The 18,564-nt window shown below is 39.4% G+C and overlaps 1 protein-coding gene across 2 annotated transcripts in view; it reads right to left on the bottom strand.

Annotated features, from left to right (window-relative positions):
- LOC133326875 (myotubularin-related protein 6) overlaps positions 1–18,564 on the bottom strand; it is an 88,906-nt gene that overhangs the window by 48,701 nt on the left and 21,641 nt on the right. The gene's annotated exons all lie outside the window — the stretch shown is intronic.

Below are 18,564 nucleotides of genomic sequence, written 5' to 3'. Positions count from 1 at the left end.
TGTCTTTTGTAGAGGATGTTCTTTTTCGCCGGTGCATTGTTAGATTTCTATAGAAATTCATTTTAATCAATAACTAGTTGTGTTAGGTTCGTAGTTTACCAGACCAGTGCATTGTGGTTGACATGGAATTGCATGGGATAAATGTCATTGTTATTTACACGAATTGGGTTAGGAGGGGTCTGAGAAAATGTAAAGAATCCAAAAAACAATAAAAAATACAGGGTGCTAAATGATAGGCAGACTATATAAACGGGCTGAAGGGAGAGGGAATCTTTGAAGGCGAATTGACGGAGGTTTATATATAAATGTGCTGAAGGATAGGCAGTCGGATTGGGTTTCGATAGAATACAACACCTATGGATGGATTATCTATATAATAAAAGACATCCTGATGGTTCTTCGATAAAATAGAATAGATTGGATTCGGTTTTTTTTTATAGAAAAGTTGGTTTTAATAGAAAAGAAATCCTCCGTAAATAAGCGCTTAAAATAAATATAAGACCTCCGGATGGGTTTTCTACTAAATAGACTTCCACATGGGTCTTATATAGAATGAAATGGAACAGGAGCTAAAGCAGGGAATATTACACAGATGAAGTGAAGTAGTCTTACATACAACTGAAGAGCGAGTCTTACAGAAACGAACAGTAGGACCAGTAGGTCTTTTTAGACAAAGTAAAGCACCAGTAGGTTTTCAATAGACCTGCAGAGTCAGGAAGTCTTTCAAACTGAAAAGTCGGAAAGTCCTTCATAGACTAACTGAAGAGTCGGGCTGGTTCACTGATAAATGTAGTTTTACATAGACCAGCTGAAGGACAAACTAAAGCACCAGTAGGTTTTCAATAGACCTACGGAGTCAGGAAGTCATTCATGTACAAACTGAAAAGTCTGAAAGTCCTTCATAGACAAACTGAAGAGTCGGGCTGGTTCACTGATAAACGTAGTTCTACATAGACCAGGCTGAAGGACATCGAATCTTACATAGACGAACTGAAGGGACAGGAGATCTTTATAGGCAAAAAACGATCTGAAGCCTCTGGGAGTCTTTCATTGATGAGCTGCAGAGCCTGGGAGTTCTTCATAGACAAACTGAAAAGTCAGGGAATCTTGAGTGGAGGGGCAGAGGGAGTCCCACACAAACCAGCTGATGGACAACGAGTCTTGCATAGACGAACAGTAGGGAATGGTGTCTTTCATAGAGCTGGAGAGTCAGGTAGCCCTTCATAGACAACTGAGGAGTGGGGAAATCTTTCATATATAAACTAAAGAACCGGACTACTTCACAGATAAGCGGAGGGGTAAAGGGGTCCTTCACAAAACGAAATGACGAATCAGGTAGTCTTTAATGGACCAGCTGAAGAGCCTGCATGTTTTTCATAGACGAGCTAAAGGCCAGATAGTCTTTGCATAAACGAGCTGACGGGCGCAATGGGTCGTTTAAGAAGATCTAAAGGATCAAAGCTGACGGCTCGGAGAGTCCTTCATAGACAGACTGAAGAGTCAGGCAACCCTTCATAGACAACTGAGGAGTGGGGAAATCTTTCATATATAAACTAAAGAACCGGACTACTTCACAGATAAGCGGAAGGGTAAAGGGGTCCTTCACAAAACGAAATGACGAATCAGGTAGTCTTTAATGGACCAGCTGAAGAGCCTGCATGTTTTTCATAGACGAGCTAAAGGCCAGATAGTCTTTGCATAAACGAGCAGACGGGCGCAATGAGTCGTTTAAGAGGATATAAAGGATCAAAGCTGACGACTCGGAGAGTCCTTCATAGACAACTGAGGAGTGGGGAAATCTTTCATATATAAACTAAAGAACCGGACTACTTCACAGATAAGCGGAGGGGTAAAGGGGTCCTTCACAAAACGAAATGACGAATCAGGTAGTCTTTAATGGACCAGCTGAAGAGCCTGCATGTTTTCATAGACGAGCTAAATGCCAGATAGTCTTTGCATAAACGAGCATTCGGGCGCAATGAATCGTTTAAGAGGATCTAAATATTCAAAGCTGACGACTCGGAGAGTCCTTCGTAGAGAGGCTGAAGAGCCAGGAAGTTTTGAGCGGAGGGGCAGTGGAATTCTTACATAGACCATCTGAAGGAAGAGAAGAGGAACAGAAAGGCATGGAGTCTTTATATACGAACTGCAGTGAGTATTCATAGGCTTGCTGAAATGTTGGAAGTCTTTCATAGACAGGTAGTCTGCTTATACATGATATGAAGCATAAAGAGTCTTTCATCTCTAGCTGAAAGACAAGGTAGTCGAACTGAAATACAAAGAGATCGTTCATAAACGAGCTGAAGAATCAGGTAGTCCTTAATAGGCCAGCTGAAGAGCCTGAGAGATTATCATAGATTACCAAGTAGTCTTTCTTGAAGAGCACAATGAGTCGTTCATTGCGATCTAAAGGACATGAAGTCCTTATAAACGAGCTGAAGGACAGCGAATCTTACGAAGATGTGCTAAAGGGCCATGAAGTCTATAAGGAATTGAACTGAAAACCAGGGAGACTGTATGGACGAACTAAAGGACCGTGATGTTTCCCATAGATGATCAAAAGGCTAAAAAATTTTATGGGTCGATTGAAACCTGATAGACTTTTAGGCGAGCTAAAGAACAGAGAGTCTTTATTGACGAGGTGAAGCTCTGGCAGACTTTATAGGAGAGCAGAGGGACAAGGGAGTTATGTATAGACGAGTTGAATAGGAGTCTGTATAGACTAGGTAATGCAGATGAAGACTTTATACAACAGGTGGCCTTTAAAAACGAACAAACTGGAGCAGGGAGTCTTTCCACGTGAACAGGAATGGGAATCATATTCTTTACGAATATTTTGATATGAGAAAACCCTATCCAATTTTGTGCCGATCAAAATCATTTTGAACCTACTGTGTTTGAAACTGAATTACTCAAATACCAGGTTAGATTTAAGGATTTGCTGAAGAGCCAAGTTGGCTCCAAAATCTACAGATTGGCTTTTTGTGTAAAAACACACTGACGTTTCATGGATACGTTATAAATTAGTTCAAAGATAACTTTCGAGAGTTATCGTATGCACCAAACAAATTGTCTAAACGAGATTTGGTCCAAAGAAACTTATGGTCTGAAATCCAATGTTTCGATGAGGCAGATGTTTGCCATTATCCATAAAGCTTATACAATCAGCCTTCTGGTTATGGCAAAAATTATTTTTTTTTTCATTTAGGAAGGGTCGATTTTTGTTTTTAAATTATTTTTTTTACTAAATAATTATATATGTATGTATATTATCAACCAAAAAATTACATGACATATTGTCTGTCATAACGAGATTCCATTTTGTGGTATCAAAGTTTCGTAAGAAAAAAAAAAAAACAAAAGACAAATCCCACGCAACTTTCAAAAATAAATTGCTGGTAAAGTCATGCATGTAGCACCCATTGCCAAGCCAAATGGGACCAATTTAAATGTCACCAGACAGTCTGTCTGCCTGCCTCCGAATTATTATTTTTTGGCAAATGTTTGCATTTCTGTTCTTCTTACAAATCTGTCATAATTTACTTTGACAATTGGCCAAAAGAATAATGGCACGCTCATTATCATTATAAAAGAAAAAAACAAAATGAAAAAGAAAATCACGTAAGACCCACCTGCGTTAAACATTCAATTGTAAAAAGAAGAAGAAGAAGCAGAAGAAAATAACAAAGTAAAATAATTTCCAACATTAATTTGCTTTACTCACTTTTTTGCTTGAGAATGGGCTTCATGTCAGTAGCATATTGAACATTTTATGACCGAAACTTTATTACAAGAAATATACTGGTGTTGCTGTTGTTGTTCACAATTCTAATTTAAGCCATATGAGGGACACAACAACATGAATCTACTACTCTATCTAAGCTCAACACTAAAAATATATAGTAACGCGTCAATAATTGTATTGTGTATGGCGACAACCTCAACGAAAAAAATTGAAAGGCACTAAATTTTTTCTTATGGATTTCATGGGACCGAAGGCACTATGGTGTGGAATCGATGAGATAGTTGTAACGTTTAAAGGGACAGAACATAAAGTGGAGTTAAAGGAAGTATTTATAGGGGAGCTGAAAGAAGACTTTGTAGGCGAAGTGAAGGGAATCTTTATAGACGAGCTGAAGGGAGTCTTTATAGACGAGCTGAAGGGAGTCTTTATAGACGAGCTGAAGGGAGTCTTTATAGACGAGCTGAAGGGAGTCTTTATAGACGAGCTGAAGGGAGTCTTTATAGACGAGCTGAAGGGAGTCTTTATAGACGAGCTGAAGGGAGTCTTTATAGACGAGCTGAAGGGAGTCTTTATAGACGAGCTGAAGGGAGTCTTTATAGACGAGCTGAAGGGAGTCTTTATAGACGAGCTGAAGGGAGCCTTTATAGGCGAGCTGAAGGGAGTCTTTATAGACGAGCTGAAGGGAGTCTTTATAGACGCGCTAAAGGGAGTCTTTATAGACGAGCTGAAGGGAGTCTTTATAGACGAGCTGAAGGGAGTCTTTATAGACGAGCTGAAGGGAGTCTTTATAGACGAGCTGAAGGGAGTCTTTATAGACGAGCTGAAGGGAGTCTTTATAGACGAGCTGAAGGGAGCCTTTTAGACGAGCTGAAGGGAGTCTTTATAGACGAGCTGAAGGGAGTCTTTATAGACGAGCTGAAGGGAGTCTTTATAGACGAGCTGAAGGGAGTCTTTATAGACGAGCTGAAGGGAGTCTTTATAGACGAGCTGAAGGGAGTCTTTATAGACGAGCTGAAGGGAGTCTTTATAGGCGAACTGAAGGGAGCCTTTATAGACGAGCTGAAGTGAGTCTTTATAGACGAGCTGAAGAAGTCTCTACAGAAGAGGCGTAGGGAGCCTTTACATGCGAGCTGAATAAATTATTCATAGGCGAGATGAAAGGATTCGTCGTAGGCGAACTGGAGTAGGTCTTTGTAGGCGAACTGAAGAGAAAATTTATTGACAAGTTGAAGGGAGCATTTATAGACGAACTGAAGCAGGTAGTCTTTATATAGATGAACTGAAGCCAGGAGTTTTTATACGATCTGAAGCCTGGAGTGTCTATAGATGAGCTGTAGCAGGAACTCTTTATAGAAGAGCTGAAGCATGGTGTCTTATAGACGAGCTTTTCATACAGGCGTACAAAAAAGAGTTTTTCATAGACGAGCTGAATACAGTTTCTATAGCCGAACGTTTGTGAACAAGTCGAGGGGACAGCTATGTTTAGAGTACCTTGCGGTCTTACCCCACGGTGTTATAAATACCAGTTGAAAGTTATCACCTCCTTGGATGAGGACCCATAGAAATTAGATGCGGAGTCCATCCATCAGATACCCGGTTGTAATGCAACTCCATACCGAGCCGATACTCTACATGTGCTTTGGGTGTAAACCACCTTCAGCACGATGCTCCCTGAAGAGCAACACCAATTGCCAAAATAGATTCGGAGACCTAGGGGCCTTGACATCCGTTCTAACGAAACCCTTGGGTCAGGTTCATAGCCACAGCTACTTTCAGTAGAACTCCAATGGTATAGGGACACGTCACCCTCAAACTGTAGCCTCAGCCCAGCTTCATGGCCAAAGTTACTACCATTAGAATAATTATTTGCAGGATCTCTACAATGGAACAATCGCTGAAAGGAAATAATAAAGCTGAGGGGACAAAGATTCTCACATACAAGATGGCGAGCTGAAGCAGTTAGTCTGTATAGACAAGCTGACGGATTTCGTAATAGAGTTAACGAAGAAGTAACGAATGATCCATTATAGTCAAGTTGATCGGGACAATGACTCTTTGAAGACGAGTTGAGCTCCTTATTCACCGGGGAGCTAGCATTCAACACCTGTAGATATCAAGTTGCTCCGCCCGCGCTTTTCCTATAGGATCATTACCAACGACAGAATGCCAGAGATCATAGTGTGCATTAAAATGGAGTAAGTGCAAAATCTTAAAAATCTTAAAATCTGATATCAGCCCTCGGCAAAAATTAAAAAAAGGTCTATGTATAGTTGATGTCGCAGTCCCTGGTCGGAAATTTCTTTCGAGTCAATGCGATGCACAAAACCGGCTGCCGTACCGGGCATTTTCAAAAAAAAAAAAAAATGTAAGGTTATTTTGTCTACGTTGTTGTGTCGACCGCATATATACTGATACTGACAACTCGAAATATCCACTCAGCTATTTGAGGATCTGAGATGGAGATTTCGTCCTAAAAGGGGAAACGAGGGGTTGACTTTTTACAGATCAGGTGCCACGATGACAAATCTCCTCTATATCCTCACACGAACAAAAAGTGTTCGTAACTAACATCCCATCAGAAATTTCCTCCGAGTCAATGCGATGCACAGAACCACCTGTCATGGGATTGCGAGCTAAAAGTAGGCTTTCTAGGCGATCTGGATGGAGTCAGACGGGAATTGCATATCTACAAAGAATCGCTAGGCCGTTCACATATTAGAAAAAACACGGAGCAAATATGTAGTATTTTTAGTGGCAATCCTGATGAACCGGCTGTCGTAGGCTTGCGAGCTTGAAGTAGTCTATCTATGCGAACTGAAGGGAGGCAGCCTGCTCCACCAGCAAGTCTAGAAATACTCCCCTCAGCTCATCTATAATGACTCTCTGGCCCTGGAGACATCTAAATTTCTATTTTATAAGTAAAAAATAATGTTGAAAATAAAACCAACACACATACACCCTGGCCATTTCAAAAATTGTTTACCTTTCAAATATATAACTTTAAGGTCACAGTACAATTGACTGGCTATTAACCTCTGTGTAACGACAAGCACTACTGGTATGGCGTATAGGCGGAGAGTAGGCAGGCTGGCATGTAGCGTCGTATATAAATATTTATGATACATATATATACACATACATATATATACGACTACATATAACCACATGCAAACACATAAAAAAGAAGAGGCCGCAAAGGCAAAAAAAAAACAAAGTTTCTGGTAGCTAAAGTTTATGTTGATGTTCTACTTTACCAAATGTAGAGACGATGTCGGCGCGCAATAAAACAGCAGGTGGAGGGGGAGGAGGAGAAGGAGATTGTTTCCTGCTAGCAAGGTGGCAGAATGTGCCATTGCTTGAAATGCAAATGTAACAGGTTTTCTATGAGGCAAATGAATGGTAATCGAAAGATCTCAAGATGTCTGCTATTTTGCCACTTGTAAGCATACATACACACACGGTACGTACATATCTATGTACATAACACAACATGCAATGTTAGCAAGTTCTAGTGTTATATAATATAGAAATACAATTAAGTATTATGTGAATGGTAATATTGAATTAAATAAAGCTTTAAAGGGAGGCTTAACGTGTTGTAAATTGGACGGAAATTATTTTCAGGAAAAAATATAACAGATTTCACTTGCAGGAGGGGGTTTATCAACAAAAAAGAATTTCATTTTTCCAGTTACTTTAATTAGGCAAGGTGAGCTCAACGATCGAATTATACTAGAAATCCTTATATCCTAGAGCCCCACCATAACGTCATGAATTTCACAGTTAAGCTAAGCGGCTCATTAGGCATCATAGTGGTTTTACAGAGGTCTCAGTGGAATTACAGGGAGTAGAGTTGTATACTACGGGAGGTATCATAGGTAGAGGATGATGAAAATCCCATAGTAATGGATCTCGGAGACATTCATCTATTTCCAGTGATCTCTAGATTCTTTCCTCTTACTTCTCTTGGGAGCTTAGGGGTTCCAAAAACATCGTCATTTTACTCCACTCGACACCGTTGTTTTTTTATTTATTTGGACCTAGTTCTCCGACCTCGATATCGTGATTCTGGGGAATTCCATTGACGTGCCATTTTGGTTATACTGATAATTCGAAATTTCCTCTCAGTTACATGAGGATCTGAGCAGCTGTGATTGGTCAATTCTCTGAAACCCTGTCAATTGGCATTACCAGAATTCACAAAAGTAGGGCATTCAGAGGCTATGGAATCAGCGGTCTATTAATGGAGCGGTGTGCCACGTTACCTCATTCTAATTCCCGTGAGAGCATCCTCATTCACCAAGAAAAACGTGAAGCTATCAATTTGCTCGGCCAGCGCTTTACCTAACTGATCATTACCGATGACGGAATTCCAGACCATATATTGGGACTTGACTGTTATTACATTATACTAGCTAGCTTGTCCAGGGCAGTAACTCAAGGTATAATTATTTAAAGGCGGGAAGTACGTGTTAAGAATGTCTATATAAGCTACCGATGTTCGGGACTATCTGTCGATTCCTTCTAAGGCACAATACGTTGACATTTTGACAATGTTTAAAAAATTTCACATGAAACTATGCAGAAGGGAGTCTTTACACACGAGCTGAAACCGGAAGTCCTTAAGAACGATTTGAAGCAGAGAATTTTTATATTCGAGTCCTGAGAGTGTGGGGAAGCGATTTAAACGAGCCAGCGATCTGATGGAGATTTTACAGATATAGACCAAAAATAAACGTTTACAAAAAACAATAGAGAGAGTCTTTATATGCGAACTGAGAGGTCAGTAGGTAAGCGGAAAGTGCACGTTAAGCATCTCTATCTCATCTACCTAAATTGGGGACTATCGGTCGTCTCCTGCTAATACCTCCCGTACAAGAGAGATTTTATAGATGAGCTAGGGGGTCGTTATAGATAAACAGAAGCATGGATTCTTTATAGGCGAACTGAGAAGTCAGTAAGTCAAGGGAAAGGGATGAACAGGGTGTCTTTAATAGACATAGTTGAGGAGTTAGGAAGTCTTTATAGATGAGCTTATGAAAAGGGAAGTTTACGGAGAATCTGGGAGACTTTATTGATGAAGTGTAGGGCCTTGCATTTTTACCAAGGTGATGTTAAGGTCTTGAAGACGAGTTGAAGGGCCAGATAGTCTTCGCATGCTTGCAGTAATGCCCTTATCTGTCGACATCGCCGACTGATACATTGTAGATAATTTTCTTGCCATTTTGTGGAAAATGTACCAAAAGGAGGATAACTGTTGTATTCATCTCCGAAATTGAAGAGAACGGGTGTCTGAAGGAACAAGCAATCTATATAGAGGATATGTCTTTATAGTTGAACTAAAGGGGAGAGAGCTAAAGGATAAGGGAGTCTTTTTATAGGCGGGATGGATGACCAGTCAGCCTTTAAATATATTTGAAGATTCGGTAGACTTTACTGGCAGTCTTTATAGACGTGAAGAAGGGATCATGTATAGACAAAAGGAGTGATTCGTTATAGATGAGAAGAGGGAAAGGGAGTATATATAGACAAACACAAGTGAGTCTTTATAGACGTGAAAAAGGTAGTCATTTTATACGAGCTGAATTAGGTATTTTTTTTATAGACGAGCTGAATGAAGACTTTATAGATGAACTGAAGTTTTTATAGGCGAGCAAAATATAGTTTATTGAATATATAACCCAGAGTTTAGGTGTCTTATAAAACAAAATGGTCTTTATCATGTCGAAAGATATCACTTTCCCACTCAACCGACACCTTCGTTGATGCCCTTTCCATAAGTTTGAATAACTTATTTTCGAACTTATAAGTTTGAAAGAATACATAGTACCATGTGGTGCTCGAGGATCTGAAGGAACCCGGTGTCTGAAGCAACAGGCTGTCTATATAGGAATGCTGAAAGGTCAGGCAGTATTTATATGAAGCTGAAGAGCCGGAAATATTTATACATGATGTGAAGGTTATGGAGTCTTTATAGATGAACTAAAGGCCCGATAGTTTTTTTTTATAGAAGAGCTGAAGGGTTAAGGAGTCTTTTTATAGACGAGACGAATGACCAGTCAGCCTTTAAATAGATTTGAAAATTCGGTAGACTTTACAGAAGGACAGAGACTGTCTTTATAGACGTGAAGAAGGGATCATATATAGACAAGATGGGCGGATTCGTTATAGACGAAATGAAGGAAAGGAAAGGACAAAAGAAAAGGACAAACCGAAGCGAGTCTTTATAGACGTGTAAAAGGGAGTCGTTATAGACGAACTTAATAAAGCTAAATGGAGTCTAAGGAATATATAACCTTAAGTATGAGTCTCATATAGAACAACAAGATCTATATCATGTCGAAATGATCTATATCGGTCAAACACTTCGTCGATGCCCTTTCTACCAAGTTTTTTAACATTTAGTGGGAAAGGTTCCCAATTTTCGAACTTATTATAATTTAGAAAGAGATAAATATTGTCATTTGGCGCTCGATCACTCCCTTTATAGAGGAAATGAGAGACCGGTTGCCTGAAGGGACAGTGAGTCTTTATCGAGAAGCTGAAGGGCCGGAAACATTTTAACATGAGCTGAAGGTCATTGAGGCTTTATAGTTGAAATAAATGACGGAGAGTTTTTTTTATAAATGAACTGGAGAACCAGGAAGTCTTTATATAAACGAGATGAAGAACCAGGCAGCCTTTATATAGATATGAAGGATCTGTACTCTTTACAGACATGCAGAAGGGAGTCTTTATAAATCGAGTCATTATAGACGTGCAGAGGCGTAGGGGATGATAGATACCAAGCAACGGCTCTGATTGGCTTTAACATGGCGAAGTCCAGGCTTATCTTGGTCCCTCTTCCATCTCAATTGTGGACACTGACCTCACCGCGGTGCCACCTGGGGAGCTATTCTCATCACCCGATGAAATAGTGAGCTAATATGTGCCGCGAGTTCACCCATAAGAACTATAAAAAAAATGGGTTGAGGCGTCGGGTTAGTTGCGCACTCTCGGAAAACCCAACCTACTATGAACAAGCTAAGAAAAAGAAAACCAAACACCCCTAATGTTGACGACCCCCGCAAACGTATAAAGGACCACGATCTGCGAATCTGCACTTGGAATGTGCGCACGTTGTACAGAACAGGCTTTGGCGGATATACTCAAGAAGTACAAAGCCGATATTATTGTATTACAGGAAAGGAACAGGCGTAAGTAAATCAGAAAAGGAGAGAGGAGAAACGTGTTTTCAGAAAAAAAGAAGAAAGAACAAGAAAAACGTGAGCGTGAGCAAATCGAGATGTACAGAAGTCAGAATGAAGTCCGGAAATTTCACCAACGAGTAAAACACCAAACCGAAGGCTTTGGTGCAGGCACATTCTCCTGTAGAGATAAAGAAGGAAACCTGGTGACAAATACAGACAGCGTGTTGAGGATCTGGAAGAAGCATTTCGAAAAGCTTCTAGTTTCAAATAGTGGCGATGAAGAAGATACCCTAGAACCAATAAGAGATGATGGTATAGGGTGTATACCACCTAGCCAAGAAGAGGTCATAAAAGCAATTAATCGGCTCAAGAACAACAAAGCAGCAGGAGCCGATGGGTTACCAGCCGAACTATGCAAGACTGGTGGCCAGAAGCTGGTCAGGAGCATTCACCAGCTGATTAGCACAATTTGGCTAGATGAATACATGCCCAATGATTGGGACCTCAGCATCCTGTGTCCCGTGCACAAAAAGGGAGACAAGACGATATGTGCCAACTATAGAGGAATAAGTATCCTTCCCATCGCATATAAAGTGCTATCCAGTGTGCTGTGTGAACGATTGAAGCCAATGGTCAATGACATCATCGGGCCAGTGGCACAAGGTCAGCAGTTAAAGTAGGAAAGGACCTATCGGAGCCCTTCAATACCGAACGAGGATTCAGACAAGGTGACAGTTTGTCGTGTGATCTTTTTAACATCCTACTGGAAAAGGTCATACGAGACGCAAAGGTGAACAGAAATGGCACTCTGTACACCAAACAACACATGTTACTCGCCTACGCCGGTGACATTGATATAATGGGTCGAACATGGCGAGCGGTAACAGCCACCTTTGAACAAATTGAAAATGAGTCGGCCAAAGTGGGTCTGGCAGTAAACGGCGAGAAGACCAAGCTGATGGTAGACTCGGACCATCTGTGGAACTTGAGAACTACAGCTGATCCGAAGCATGGATCAGAAGCATGGGTACTTGCGCAAGCAGATGAGGCAGCTCTTGGTGTGTTTGAGAGAAAAATTCTCCGAAAGATCTACGGGCCGATCTGCGTCGACGGTGAATATCGGCGTCGAATGAACCACGAGCTTTACAATTTATACGCGGACATCGACATAGTCAGTCGTATTGAGCTGCAGCGACTACGGTGGCTAGGCCATGTGAGGGTTATTATAGACGATCTTATATATATATTAGGGAGTCTATTGAATATATAACCCAGAGTTGGAGTATCTTATAAAACAAAATGATCTATATCATGGCGAATGATGGGACTTATCGGTCAACCACTTCAATGATGCCCATATGAGTCAGTATCCCCAACATATACTTTGCACCTAGTTTTCTTACCCTTTTTGTAAAGGGTATCAAAGGAGTGTACCGATAGTCTCCATCATCGAACATATTATAACTTTGAAAGAAATACATATTGCCATGTTGGAGCTGAAACAGATAGTCTTTAAAAGCGGACTGCTCGATGGGCTACCTACCTTCCCTTTGAATTAGCCATATATGAATAGGGTTCAGTCCCAATGTACTTGGGATGGAAAAGCAATATTTCAATAATGCATATTTTTCAGGTCATATCTAAATGGTTATAACCTCATTTGTCTTAAGACAGAGAGTAAAAAAAATTATATTTCTATGAACCTAAATGTCCTTATCATAAATTAAAGTGCATTTTATAACATTTATTTTCACAATAACTTAGTTTGTCTCATTTACAACTCAATCTACTTACACAATCTGCCATTACAACCAAATACATAAACGAAATGAAAAAAAAAAAAACATGAAAACATTTCGAATGAATACAAATAAACAGGACTATTATCTCTATTATATAGTTCCAATTTCCATTTGATAGCTCTAACCAACCAACCAATGTCATCATTTTATCACGTATTTTATTTGTTTTCATTTACTGACATAGAAAATATCTAACAAATATATATGTATATGCGTACTACACACTCATGTAATAAAAACTAAAAAAAAAACATATAGCAATTTCCTCCCCACAATATTGTTGTACTAAGACCCATCGACCGACCAACGAAGGTTAAATTATATAATAATAAATAAAGAAAAATAGAAGAGCAAAGCCGAAAACAAAAACAACGCATCATGTTATTGAGTGTGTGTGTAGTAGTCTCTGGGCCACCGACATGCGATGCGATACAACGATACGATGCGATGACGACAACATTTAATTGTATCGTCAATGCCTGCTGATGATGGTGGCTTGTTTGGTTATAAACTATGACTCACTCACTCGCTAGGTCTTCGTCGTATCCTTAGACATGGTGCGCCTAGCTACTGTCTTTAATTTATAGTCGAACTTATCCTCCCCAATAGTTTGTATGTACCCCTCTCCCACCCTCTATGTAAACTGAGTGTCTGACTGACTAAACACAGACGCTGTTGAATATGTTTCACCCCAACGGAACGAACGAACGAACACACATACGCATACAGACACATTTTGAACCTCAGTAGTTTAACTAAACAAGGGGGGCCAAGATGGAAGATATGTGGACATCTAAAAGGAAGGAAACAATTCATGCATTGTTGTTGTTTTCTAAAGCAAATACAATCAGATTAAACATTTTGTAAATAGATATCTACATACATACAATGAAACTTTAGCAAGTTGTTAATTTGATAAGGAAGATGATATGAGGGGCCAAGTAAGTTTTTCATAGACATAGTTAAAGTCTATAGAGTCTTTAGAGAGGAACTAAAGGGACCGCATGTCTCAAGGAACAGACAGTCTGTATAGAGGAGCTGAGGAGCCAGGCAGTCTTTATCGATAAGCTGAAGGGTCGAAAATATTTACACATGAGCTCATGGTCATGGAGTTTTTATAGTTGAGCTAAAGGGTGTGAGCTTGTTTTTATAAAAGAGCTGAAAGGCCAGGGAGTCTTTATATAGACATGATGAATATAGTCGGCAACATATATATAGTCGAGCAAAAGGGAGTTAAAAGTTAAGAATGGATTCTTTATAGACAAGAAGAGAGGATTCATTATAGACGAGAAGAAGGAAAGGAAGTATTTATAGACAAAAAAGGGAGTCTTTGTAGAAGGGGGTCATAATAGTCGAGCTGAAGGGAGTCTTTACACACGAGCTGAAGGGAGTCTTTACACACGAGCTGAAGGGAGTCTTTACACACGAGCTGAAGGGAGTCTTTATAGACGAACTGAAGGAAGTTTTTATGGACGAGCTGAAGGGAGTCTTTTGTAGACGAGCTGAAGGGAGTCTTTTGTAGACGAGCTGAAGGGAGTCTTTTGTAGACGAGCTGAAGGGAGTCTTTTGTAGACGAGCTGAAGGGAGTCTTTTGTAGACGAGCTGAAGGGAGTCTTTATAGACGAGCTGAAGGGAGTCTTTATAGACGAGCTGAAGGGAGTCTTTATAGACGAGCTGAAGGGTGTCTTTATAGACGAGCTGAAGGGAGTCTTTATAGACGAGCTGAAGGGAGTCTTTATAGACGAGCTGAAGGGAGTCTTTATAGAGGAGCTGAAGGGAATCTTTATAGACGAGCTGAAGGGAGTCTTTATAGACGAGCTGAAGGGAGTCTTTATAGACGAGCTGAAGGGAGTCTTTATAGACGAGCTGAAGGGAGTCTTTATAGACGAGCTGAAGGGAGTCTTTATAGACGAGCTGAAGGGAGTCTTTATAGACGAGCTGAAGGGAGTCTTTATAGACGAGCTGAAGGGAGTCTTTATAGACGAGCTGAAGGGAGTCTTTATAGACGAGCTGAAGGGAGTCTTTATAGACGAGCTGAAGGGAGTCTTTTGTAGACGAGCTAAAGGGAGTCTTTTGTAGACAAGCTGAAGGGAGCCTTTATAGAGAAACAAGGAGTCTCTTTATAGATGAACTGAATCAGGGAGACTTTACAGACGCAACAAATTATGAAAGGTTTCTTTATAGACGACCTATAAGTAGTCTTTATAGTTCTGCCCTCCAGCTCGTCTATGAGGGAGTCATTATAGGTGACCTGAAGCAGAGAGTTATATATGGAATTACTGAAGCTGGGATTTGATTACAGTAGTACTAAATCAGCAAATATTTTTATAGACGAGCTAAAGTAAGGTCTGGGAGTCTTTATATAGACAAACTAAAGGGTGTCTTTATACCGATAAGCTGAAGTGCCAGCGTCCCTTTATACAGACGAGTTTAAACCTGGAGTATTTATAGCGCTGAAGCAGGAAGACGATCTCAAAAACATGAAGTTTTGTTTTCTTTTTATAAACGGGAGAGTTAATGAATCAGGAGTCTTCATGGAACTGGTAAAGATAAATCCTTTTTGGTTGATCTGAATGGCCCTTAAATACGATTTGATTCTGCACGTCTTCATACAAAAGGATTCGCCATAGAAGAACTAAATAATTCTCGATACAGATTTTTAGTACGATAGACATTTAGATGGGTCTGTCTGGATCTTCAGAAGGATTTCTTATAGAATGTACTATCAGATGGGTCTTTTATTTGGGAATAATTCATGAAAGGAATATTATTTGGCCTCATTGAAAATAAGATCTAGGAATGGACCTATTATAGCATAGAAGAGATCGTTTATAAAAAACAAGATTTCCAAAAAAAAAAAAAAAAATGGAGCGGGTTAGTTATACAGTGTACGATTTCCACAATGACATATTATATAGAGGATTTTTTTAAAGAAAACTTCCGAATGGGAATTTTTGTGAAATAGAAGACCTCCGGATGGACTTTCTGCAGAAGTTAAGGGGACCCCCCCCCCCCCCAATTCTCGGTTTCAAAAAATTGAATTTTGATTTAATTCGAATCTACACTAATTCAAGAAATTTCAAGTGAGAGTCTCAACAACTCTTGAAGATATAGGAGGTTTCCCTGTGATTGTAAAGCTTTCGTATGAAGATCTCCTTTATTTTTTAACTTGGTTTGTGATAAAAAATAGGCGGTTCTCCAAAAATATTTTTTCAAAAGTCCGCCATTTTGTTGATAAAATGGAAAGAACTTCTATAGAATGGAAAGGTCTTTCAAAGAATTGAAGAGTCTTCTACAGATTAAAAACGCTTTCTATAGAATAGAACAATTGTCTGTAGAAAGGAAAGGTTTTCTATTCTGAACAAAAGACCTCACGAAGGGTCTTCTATGGAATACTGAACCTATGGGTAGGTCTGCTATTGCATAGAAGAAATCGAGATGCGCTATCTGCCAAAGAAAAAACCTTCTGATAAAATCGAAATTTTTTTATGGGCTTCCGAGAGCTTTTTTGTGGAATAGAATTTCTGCGATGGGGAAACTTCTGTAACATATTGAACATTTCCTATTTTCATAATGTGAGTATATACACTTCGACCTCACGAAAAATGCGCCTCTTTATAATAAAAGGTCAAATTTTCCCACAATAGGTCCACATCCACACGTGTGTACATATGATATGAAGTGAATGAAGTATTCTGTTTGATATAAACTTTCTTTATAGTTATATTTTTATCACATCATAGAAATTATGACAGGAAATTTAGTATTTCTTCCACTTCTTTTGATAGCCTTCGCACCGAAACATAAATTATCGAGCCATTTGTGCCGTATTTAAAAATGTTAGTAAACTCCCACATCCGAGAGTACATAGCAATTAAAAGGTCAGAGAATCCTCTTGGCGATAGGTCAAGTTTGTTTTTGTCAGGCTTTCCGTTGTAATCACTCTAACGTCTAAACGAATTGAGATAGATTGCCAAAATTTTGCATAGAGTCGTCTTTTGCCTGCAAGCAGGTCAAGTTCGAAGATGGTCTTCATCGGTCTACGTTTAGGCATAGCTCCCATATAAGGGTACCCCCAATTTTCGGTATTTTGGGGTTCTTGAGCGCGTTTCTCAACCGAATTCGCTGAAATTTGCTACATTGGGTTCTTATAGGGTACTAAATGTCTCCACAAAAAAGTTTAAATATAGGTCCACTTTTTCTGGTAGCCCCCATATAACGGTACCTCCTAATTTTCAGTATTTTGGGGGTTTTGATCGTATTTTTCCGCCAAAATGTCTGTAGTTTAATATTTCGAGTTCTTAATAAGTTCCAAATCTCTCCACAAAAAATTATGGATATAGGTCAATTTTTTCGGGTAGCCCCCATATAAGGGTACCCCCAATTTTCGGTAATTTGGGGTTCTTGAGCGCGTTTTTCAACAGAATTTGTTGCAATTTGGTATTTTGTAGTCGTATAGGGTAACAAATCTCCCTACCAAAAATTATTAATATTCGCTCCCTTTTTGGGGTAGTCCCCATATAACCCCCTTTTTATATTAAAATAGTTATTTGATTTGTTCCGCGTTTTGTGTTTGGTTCTAAGTCTCGGTTGTAATCATTTCACCTGCAGAGGATAGCGAGATAAAATATTAGAACGTAAGGTTCGATAATGAACTATAGCCGCGGTTAAGCCTAGGCCCCTAGTGGAGGGTCAAGAAGGAGTGGACCGATATTCACCATCTTCGAATTTGAACTAGGTTTGGAAGAAATAATAAGATGGGCAAAGTTTGGATGAAGTCTTAATTTTCTCAAACGGATTTGGTCCAAAGAAACCAATATTTCGATGAGGCACATTTTCACCGTGTTAAAGTGTATACACCCTCATTCGCCACAAGGCTGGGGGTATAATTATCCATTAAAAATTTCTGAAATTTGTATTATGATTTACATTATGGATTACATAATCCGTTTTTAGAAATGTCGGTATATGTACACTTTTTGGTATGTTCCCTATATTTTCATTTCTATTACCTGTCAGTATATCTATGGTGGAGGGTATCCAAAGTTCGGCCCGGCCGAACTTAACGCTTTTTTACTTGTTAGTTATAGCGATATGCTGTCAGTCAAGTCAAATCGAATGAGGAATATTTTTGTAAAACAAATCTTTGTTCTATTTCTAGTAATGGTGCATCCTTTTTGGTCTTTATTTTCTTGAACCTGAATATAAATACCTCCAAATGTTCTATAAAAATATCGCTTATAAGATTTTAGATATGGTCCCAAAGACAAGAAATCAATACTGGCATGTTTACGTCGCCATTTTCCTATTTTTACACGAGGGGAGACTTTACAGATGAACTGAAGGCGTCTTTATAGACGAGCTGAAGGGAGTCTTTATAGGCGAGCTGAAGGTAGTCTTTATAGACGAGCTGAAGGGAGCTTTTATAGAGAAACAATAAGTCTCTTTATAGAATTGAATCAGGGAGACTTTACAGACGCAAAAAAATTATGAAAGGTCTTTATAGACGACCTATAAGTAGTCTTTATAGTTCCTCCCTCCAGCTCGTCTATGAGGGAGTCATTATAGGTGACCTGAAGCAGAGAGTTATATATAGAATTACTGAAGCTGGGATTTGTTTACAGTAGCACAAAATCAGAAAATATTTTTATAGACGAGGTAAAGTAAGGTCTGGGAGTCTTTATATAGACAAACTAAAGGGTGTCTTTATGCAGATGAGCTGAAGTGCCAGCGTCCATTTATACCGACGAGCTTAAACCTGGTCTTTATTTTCCTGAATTTGAATATAAATACCTTCAAATGTTCTATAAAAATATCGCTTTTAAGA

The sequence above is a fragment of the Musca vetustissima genome, unplaced genomic scaffold (assembly GCF_032173495.1).
Source record: "Musca vetustissima isolate MV318-11 ecotype Yass unplaced genomic scaffold, APGP_CSIRO_Mvet_v1 utg4512, whole genome shotgun sequence".
Lineage (NCBI taxonomy): Eukaryota > Metazoa > Arthropoda > Insecta > Diptera > Muscidae > Musca > Musca vetustissima.
The sequence above is the reverse complement of the archived record's forward strand: the minus strand, read 5'-3'. Positions and strand labels throughout refer to the sequence as shown.